The sequence below is a fragment of the Malaclemys terrapin genome, chromosome 4 (assembly GCF_027887155.1).
Source record: "Malaclemys terrapin pileata isolate rMalTer1 chromosome 4, rMalTer1.hap1, whole genome shotgun sequence".
Taxonomy (NCBI): domain Eukaryota; kingdom Metazoa; phylum Chordata; order Testudines; family Emydidae; genus Malaclemys; species Malaclemys terrapin.
In genome coordinates, this window is record NC_071508.1 from 80673839 (window position 1) to 80683524 (window position 9686).

General features: G+C 40.1%; 1 protein-coding gene across 7 annotated transcripts in view; it reads right to left on the minus strand.

The window, feature by feature from the left end:
• PHF21A (PHD finger protein 21A) overlaps positions 1-7437 on the minus strand; it is a 289517-nt gene extending 282080 nt beyond the window's left edge. For 6 of the 7 annotated variants that reach the window (XM_054024656.1, XM_054024658.1, XM_054024659.1 and 3 more), the window contains exon 1: positions 7043-7437. The gene's annotated coding sequence lies outside the window, so the exon portion shown is untranslated. Of the gene's footprint in view, positions 1-6329; positions 6546-7042 lie in introns of those variants that run through there. The other variant, XM_054024655.1, reaches the window with a different exon arrangement.
• Between the last annotated feature and the right edge of the window lie 2249 nt (positions 7438-9686).

Here is a 9686-nt window from a genome sequence, read left to right on the forward strand (position 1 = left end):
GTTGAGCTTAGCTGAAAATTAAATGGCTGTATTTCAGTATAGGCCTCTGAAAACATACACCGTATTCCAGTTCAATAGAGGGAAGGGCAGCTCCCCCTACCAGCCTGCTCTAAGAAGGATTTATCATGGAAGGAAAATCATACTGTGTTCCAAATCCAGAAGTCATTATTTTGAGTTCTGAATTAAGATATATATATTCCCTGCAAACCCAGTGAAAAATGCAAGTACAGTCTGTACTAAGAGGCACAGCACAGATCTTGCATTTCCAGGCAGCCAGGCATCATCAGCACCTCCACAAACATGCAGCAGAGAAAGGGCCAAGAGATTCTGGAACATGAGAGAGACAGGCAATGGCACATTGCAACAAACGGACTGGCAATGCTGCTGAAGTCACCTGAAAGACATTCTACTGCACTTCCCCACATAGGCGACAGATTACAAAAGCAACTAAAGGCTTCGTCAATACCGCAATAATACTGTCCATAAGGCCAAAGACAGCTGTTGCCATGGTTACTATCAGCCAGTTTATTAGAAAATAATTATTGTTATTACTTAGAAGTTTTGATCAAAAGAGTTTAAAGCTCTGATAATTAATTGACTAAAGAAATCAACTACTATTTTGCTTGCATTTACACTACTTTAGAATTGCACATGGTTAACAACACTTGTATCCCCAGCGGGAAGTGGGGGAGGAATCAATGCCTTTCAGGACTTGAAGGGAAGAAGGAACAGCAGAGAGTTTGTATTCTTGTATGCAGCCAAAACAATAAGACAAAACCCATCTTTTGGCTCTTGTGTTTGAGTTCTCTTTCACAGCCCTATAGAGTCCAAACATAGATTAGCTCATCATAGCACTAGTCTCCAACCTGTTAGACCCTATCCTCTTCCTCACTCTGTTTTAACCATTCAGGCATCTGATAGTCCCCCATGAAAAAATATGCAACACCAGCTAAACTTTTCAGAGCACATTCCTAATTACACGATAAGGAGAACAGCTTAAGAAGAGCTCTTTCTCACTAAAAAAGTTGGTCCAATAAAAGATATTACCTCACTCACTCTGTCCTTCATTTAAGGCATATTCAATGCCATTTTTATAGTGAATGAACTTGGTAACGTGGCCTTTTATCCCTAAATCACAGTAATGTGGAAATGTAAAATTATTCAGGAAAAAAAGTGTGCTATTTTAAGAAATAATAGTTTAAAATAAAATGTATGCCTATAATAAACTCACAAACAGAAATACACTCCTGACATCTGATTTTTTTTAAGAGAGCATCTGCGTAAGAGTTTTAGAGAGAGAGTTAATTTTTAAGTTACATGATCCAGTTTTTTGAGAAACACAGCCTCCACATACTACCTTTGACTAAAGAGTGGGTGTTCGCAATAGCAGATGGGGGGGGGGGGAAGAGAGAGAGTCTGAAAGCAAAGAGGGTCTGGAATAGGTCAAGACATCAGGGTGTGGAACTTCTAGACAGAGATTACTTAGTGACTCCTGTAGAGATTATAAACTCTGCAAGGGACCCTGTGCTGGTTTGCATTAATATTAACAAATACAGAGATCCATACATCCTTGCTTTTGAAGCTTATAATGAACCATGTGTCACAGAACCATTTTTAATAAAAACATTATTTAAAAAGTATAGAAATTTCAAGACTAAAAATGTTGTTAAAGCTTTAAGTATGACAATTTAAGGGTGAATATAAGGGACCTAAAAGAGTTTTATATAGTTTTAAAACAATTTGAAGGCCATGAAATTCTACAGTAAAGGAGATAAGTTCAACTCAAACTGGAGTCAATTTTAAAAACAAATAAATTAGTAGTTGATTCAGCTCCCATGTCCCAAGTCTTCTTGCCAATTGTTGTTCTAGTACTAACATATTCTAGTATTTTAAGATATTTTTCTCTCCATTGTTGCTGAGTCAAAAACTCACACAGACAAAAGGTGAAACCAAATATACAAAGTGTTGTCAAATGTACAAAGAAAAAAAACAAAGAATAAAATAGTTATAATGATCTATTACAAGTAACAATAGTAGGTAAAAAGAATCATATAGAAGAAACTTTTAAATTGGTGGAGTCCCTATAACTTGACAAAATAAAAAGATTGGGAAAATAAAGAAATGTAAAAGTACTCCTAATACCTCCATCCAAAATTAAACCCACTTTCTACAGGCACAATCTGCACCTTCGTAATTGACACGCGCCAAACACCTCCTCAACACCAGACCAAACTTGACATATTAATCTCATCACCACCTATTACATGCAAGACATGTACAAAAACTATTAACAAGTATTAACAAGACAGGACACAAACATCTAGCCTGTTGCAGTCAATACACACAAAAACCTGTACCACACTTGTTCCACCTTCTCAATATATGGTTTGAGCCTACAAACTTTTGTGTAAGTAGAACGCATTAGCACAAACCCTGAGACTAGTTTCTGGTACAAGTAACTTGATGGGGCAATCAGAACATGCACAGGGGCAGGAATCGTCCCTCCAGACCTTAGGTGGCAGAACTAGCCTCAGTAGATTCTTACACTGCCCCATGTGGGAGTAGGGGAAGACAAGATACATATAATGATGGATCTTCTTGCATTTTTCCTCCTATATTGGGGCCTCTCCTCCTGCACGGTCAGGCCCACGGTAAGCCCCTCTGCACAGTGGAACTGCACCAGCTCCCTCTTCTAGAGTGACTCCACACCTATAGAAGAGACTAGATATTCCCCATTTCAGTGAGACTATTTGTACAAGTAAAGGTTTGCGTGGTAAAACCCACAGTACCCTCATGCCTGGCACAGAAAATTTTCAAAACAAGGTTAGAATATCAGGGTTGAAAGGAACCTCAGGAGGTCATCTAGTCCAACCCCCTGCTCAAAGCAGGACCAATCCCCAGACAGTTTTGCCCCAGATCCCTAAATGGCCCCCTCAAGGATTGAACTCACAACCCTGGGTTTAAGCAGGCCAATGCTCAAACTACTGAGCTATCCCTCCCCCTCTTTCTAGCCACAGTAATTGGACTCTATGGGTTCAGACATCTTAAAAATGATATATCCTTACAGCATTATGCTCCGTTTCCCTTGATACTTAAGTCTTGGTGGAAATAGTTAAAGATGGTGTCCACCTCTTAAATTCTGTAAAGAAGCTTTCCTCCATAGTCTGTGGCCATACCAAGTTGTAGAGAGTTCAAAAAGATATCTAATTATAGACATATACATGAAGATGCACAGAATAACAAAGCACCAGGGCAGTTTATCTAATATGCAGTGTCCAAAACATACTAAATAAGATACCCCACAAAGTCCCTGTAAATTTTAAAATTTATGTTAGATTTAACCAGAAATACCAGTAGTAAACAAATTCCAATAATATTAATTCATTTCATTCAAGTAAAGTTCTCCAGAGCACAAAGCATACCGAATACTCTGGAACAGTTAAATAGCGCCAATATTTTCATATTTAAAGGACAGTTACTTCCTTATAAAACAAACTGCATGAACAATTGCAATTATGACATATCTTCACTATTAGAACTTTCCTACAGTATACAAAACAACAAAACCTCTAAGGGCCCAATTAAAACAAACTTTATATTTTTAAAACAAGAAACTGATCTGTTTTGTGCATATCCAATCAGTTCAATAATATGCAAAAAAAAAGTTTACAATATCTACATTTTCAAAACTTCTCAGTATACCACCCTCAAAATAGGAATATAGAGAGAATAAGAAATACTCAGGCCCTGTACTATGAATAGAAATGCAAGTTCAACACTAAGGGGCAGGGTATACACTTTAAAAATCCTACATTAAAAAACTTTGACTTACTATTGAAGTTTTTTATGGCCAAAACTGAACATACAAATATTAAAAAAACAAAACAAAAAAAAAAAACCACACACACAACTGTAAAATCCATGACTTCCTACAACTCCTCTCCAAATATTTTAAAAATAAAATGCTTTTATATTTTTACTTCCCAAAGGGAAGAAAGTCAATGCCAGCAACCCAGCAGACTTTTGTACCCTTATAAAAACAAACTGGCAAGAGTAGCCCAGTTCAGGATGCATAAATAACCCTACATGCACAAGGGAAAGAAAAAACCAGAAGGAAAGACTTCAAATATTAACCTTCCAATGGGTAATTATTCATAGACAACAGTAAAAATACTTTTTGAATTATGAAAAATACTTTGAGAGACTCCCTTTAATTATGTATCAGTACACCAAGCTTGCTACTTCTTAAATTAAACTCAATAACCCAACTTTGGGAGTAAAATCGTATTCTTCATTGCCCAGATCAATAGAGCTCAAGTATGTTGCAGGTATGATGTAGACTTCCAGCTACTGATGGGCATTTGCAGCACAAGCACCTCCTGCTGGATAATACCTTCCAAAGATCTGCTTGTACAAAAAGAGAACCTCAAAAGGTGACAAAAGGAGAGGATACTTTTAACTTTCCAATCATGTAAGAGGATTGCTTAACATCCCTTCTGTGAGTTGCTCAAACTCTTAAAAGATATAAGCACACACACACGAGAATCTAATTTTTTCATCTCACTAAGACAAAAGTTTTAAGTGAAAAACAATTCCATGGAAAAATAAATGTTTAAAACTACCACAATATTTACTAAACTACAAAATTCTTTACTTCAGGAAAACTAATAATTTCATTCAGAAATCAAAGCGGTTCCGAGATTTTAAAAAAAAAAAAAAGTGATGTCTGTACTAAAATGTGGGTGAATAACTATTTTAACGAGTATGGATTTATAAAACACTAGTTGTGCTGTGGGTGAAGTTTTTGGTTGGAGACCTTGCGCTCTTAAATACTAATCAAATACAATTTTAAATATACAGAAGTATGTTAATGTTGGACATAGTTACCAACTCTCAGGACTATTCACATATTTTACCTAAAACAGACCTTCCAAAAGTTTGTAGGTTGGATGGGGGAGGAGGCGTTGTTTGTGTTTTGCATTATATCTTTACAGGAACACTGGCAAGTAGGTTAAGGCACAAAACTAAAAAACAATCTAAGTTTTTATTAAGCTTCTATAAAACCTATTACCATTTTTCTTCAATTAATTTTAATGACAAATAAGTTTCTTTTGATATTTAAACATTCCCCTACAATATAGCAAATCGAAACAGCACCAGCTTTGGGTTAGAGAATGAAGAAATCTCAAATATGAAACTGACTACAATCAAAAGTGAAACTAACCACTTGTTTTCATTGTTAAAGTTGAGTAGAAGGCAAAAAGCAAACCAACATTTTAAATAGCAGAAAGCACATTAGATACTTCAAATTCTAAGATATTAATATAAGTGCCCCATTAATATAAGCATATGGGTTAACTGCCCTTTAGTTTTCCTTCTGAAACCAAGGTAATATATGTTTAATGTGATGATAAATTCATTCTTTATTAGAATGAACTTAGGCTGAGAAAATTCTTGCACTCATCCAACTAACCCATGTGCAAATGTAGCTATGTCACTCTCTAATTATTAAAATGTTAATATTCCAGGGCACAAGTTGCCCATATCAGATTTTTCCCTCACTCAGACCTACTGTACACAATACACAACATGACAATTACTGTCCCCAATAGGATATTTTTTTAAACCCAGTCACTACTGAGATAAAAATGAACAAAAGTTCATGTCAGGTTCAGTGGGCCTAAACAAGCATCAAGTAAAAGAACCTCACATCTACAATTATAAATGTATAAAACTTGCAGGGGAGCACCATCACTTCAAATAAAAAAGTGGGGACATATTGAATAGATACTCTACTTTGATAACTAAACAAAGAATATTCTAGCATGTGACTGAACTGTGATGACATTTATAAACCAAGGAAAACAAAAACCACCACTCCACTAGCAACCATGCCCCATTAAAAGAATTAGGAACTTGGAAATTACTCTGTTCAAGCACATTTGTACTCTAACCAGTGCATACTCATTTTGTGACACTCAAGTGAGTAGAAGTTGAATGAAGGACACCATGTGCGGATCCAATATAAATTCATCTAAAATCTAACAGTGCAGTCCTGCAAACACCCACCAAGCTAAAAATGTGGTCGGAGAGAAAGAAATGCTATCAACAGTGAAGCTCAGAATAATAAAGAAGCAAACAGAAAAAGAAGTGGTGAGAGGAGCGTGCACAACGGGACTAGACCAAATGGCAGAGTCCCACACACAGCCCCACTCCTCCTACACAGAGAGAGAAATGGAAGAGAAAAGGTACACGTCTCTAATCATTGCAAATATGTGCCAAAGTAGGAGTGTGAAATCCCAGAGGGGTCCTTCCACTGAGCTTTGTACCTGTGCAAGAAGGGCAGACCCAGAACGAAGGGAGCAGGAGATACTTCTGAATTACAACTTGCAGAAACGGAATTTTCCCAGTACTGCTCTGGCCACAAAGGCAAATTAAAGCAAAAAAAAAAAAAAAACCCTGCAGTAGCAGCTTTACTACAAATTCTCAATAATCAAAACAGCATCGTTTCAAATATAATAATAAAACTTCCCTCTCAGCATCACAGGGAACAAATCAAACCAACAGCAAAAGGCCTGGAAATAATCATTCTGAAGAAAAACCAGAGAGGAGGGGATAAACCTCCCTCCCCCACCCCATCCCCAGTGCAGTGTGTCATCTCCTTCCCCCTGCTCCTCACCACAACCCCAATGTGTCACCCACCTCCATCTCTCGCTCCCCCTCCTCAGAAACTTATTTCAGTGCATGCAGGGGCGGGAGAAAGGACATGGCCCCCTAGGGCTCTATCCCCTTGGGGGTCGGAGGCCTGGGATGGGGGGGTTACACTGAAGTTGTTGCTCCTCAGCTCCAAGTTGGCTGAAGCGTCCTATGTAGACTGCTCCTCCCCCAACACCCCAGCTATCCTCCTCCACCCTCCCCCAACCAACTCCCTGAGACACAGACAGAAAAGCACGGGGGAGGCGAGGGATAGAGCTACTCATAGAAAAGAGCAGAAGGAGAGAATAGGGAGGAGGAGGAGAATCCAAAAGGTGGGATACTACACCCTGCTGGTGGTGCTGCTGCTGGTGGCTGGCTGGGGTCCCCCTGGCAGGACCTCTCTCTGAGGGGGAGGGCTCTTCTTCATAGGGGGAAGGTGCTGCGGCTCCTCTGGGCCTCCCTGTCCCCCTCTTCTGGGCTCCTCTCTCTCCTCCTCTCACTTTCTTTAATCTAAGCTGGGAGTGGAAGATGGTAGGTTGCTCCCTTCTCCTCCTCCTCTTCTCTCTCTCCTCTGGGAGGTCCTTTTCCTTCCCCCTCTCCCCAGGGGGCTCCTCCTGCAGGGGGGAGCAGGGGGCGGACGGGAAGAAAGGAACGAAGCAGAAGAGGCGCAGGAGAAGAGAAACTGTGACACAAAAACAAGCCGAGAAGCTGAACTCTTCTTCAATCCCATTCACCCGGCCCGGCCGCAGCACCCGCTCGCCGGGATCACTCCGCCGCCGGCCTCCCTGCCTGCCTGGGGCGCGCGCCCGAGCTACCGCTGCGCGCGCCCGACACACTCTCTCACAGCTACTCCGGCTCTGAAGCGGGGAAGGGGAGGAGGGGAGGAGACGGGGGAGGAAACAGAGATTGGGGGCGAGGCGGGCTCCCCCCTCTCTGGACCGCATGCCGCCTCCTGAGAGTGAAGAAGGAGGGGTCGCCGGCCTCCGCTGGGGGGGAGGGAGGGTTCGCTGGCTCCTCCTGAGGGGACTACTTGACGTGTTGGTGCGGCGAATTTATTTCCCTTTGCCTAAGGAACGGGCTGTGCTACGGCTCCCATTGCCTAGGGAAAAAACCCGGATGTAAAGTGAGTGAAACTAAAGTAGAGTGAAGTAGGGCAGCAAACTCTAGTGGAGCAGCAGCGGGGGAGGGAGGGAGCGAGCATGCACCGGGGCAGGCAGCAGCAGGAGAGCAGCACAAGCATCCTCACCCCAATGCGCAAGGGGTTCTGCGTAGGAAAGCCGATGCACCAAGACAAGGGGAGAAACATAAGCATCCTCACCCCAATGCAAAGGATTCTGCACAGGAAGCTGATGCACCAGGGCACTAGCAGAAGCACAAGCATCCTCACCCCCAATGCAAGGGATTCTACACAGGAAGTTGATGCACCATGGCAGGAGGAGAAACATAAATACTCACCCCAATGCAAGGGGATTTACACAGGCAGTTCATGCACTAAGGCAGCAGCAACACAAGCATCTTCACCCTACTGTAAAGGATTTTGCATAGGAAACCGATACATAAGGGCAACAGGAAAAAACACAAGAATCATCACCCCAATGCATGGGGCTTTGCACAGGAAGTTGATGCAACAGGGTAGCAGGAGAAACACAAGAATAATCACCCCCAGTGCAAAGGGCTCTGCACAGGAAGCTGATGTATCAGGGAAAAAGAAGAAAAGGAGAAACACCAGCATTCTCATCCCAATTCAAGGGGCTCTTTGGTAATGCACCAAGGCAGGAGGAAGAGAGGACAAATTCATACATCCTTATTCCCAAAGCAAATTATAACCTCCCAGGAGCAACCATCCTCCATCCACAACAAACTGCCAGCTCTTTGCCATATTATTTTTAGAATTAGTACAGACATTTACTTAGGATGCAGGGAGGATTTCATTACTTCTTCACTGCTGCTCTTCTCTTTCCCCTTAATACACTTGTTTTTGTTTTTCTAAGTTATTTCTTTATTTTCTATTCTTTCTGGGTGATGCTGCCATTTGGTTTCATGTTTTACTGAGTAACAGAAAACAGCAGTAATCTATAAACTACTGTTTTTCAAAAATAGTGGAAAGCTAAAATTTCAGGAGGAATCAAAACTGGCAAAGTTATTTCTATTAATGTTGTTGCAATAAGAGTTATATGTGAGAGACAAATAAGGAGGGAATTTGGGAAATAAGGAGGGTTTTTAATAGCAATATAATCAAAATATAAAGATATGCAATTCTGTTTATACATCCAAAGCATTTAATGTATATATTTAAAATAAGTATGAATGGGGCAGGGAAAATCTTTTTGTTCTGTGTTTGTACAGCACCTAGCACAATAGGGGCCAGATCCATGACTAGGTCTCTTAGGTGTCACAAGAATACAAATAATAATTTGCTTGTAAAGTATGTCTTTATGCTTATAATATATAATATATTAACACAGATAACACATACCCTTCTCACATGTATCTGTGGACTGTAAAACTATCATGTGTTTCTCAAAAACATTTGGGCCTTACTTGCCCATCTGAGTCATCATTGCTGAATCAGTGGGACTCTTCATTTGCTAAATACTACAGGATTCTCAGAAATGTTTACAGAAAGTCAATTTTTAGTGTAATTCAAAAGTGATTTTATTTTTTAAGCAGTGGTCATGTTGTCTTATTTATTTAAAATTGTCACCATTTGTGAAAAAAAGTAAGTGTGTGTATAATCTCTACAGATATTTCAGGAAGCCAGGATGAACTCATTATTATGTTGTGAAACTAAATCCATAAAGCAGTCACGATGAGTAACTCAGGGACTCATTGTAATTGGGTAGTAATATACAATTTTATCATCTAGAGAATTCTTATGTGTTCAAAGTAAGTGGGGATTTACCAGAATGCTTACTATCAGAACTGTCTAAAAAAATTAGGCTACCGTGGTATTGTTTATTTAATTAACTGCTAATTTTCCAGTGCTTTTC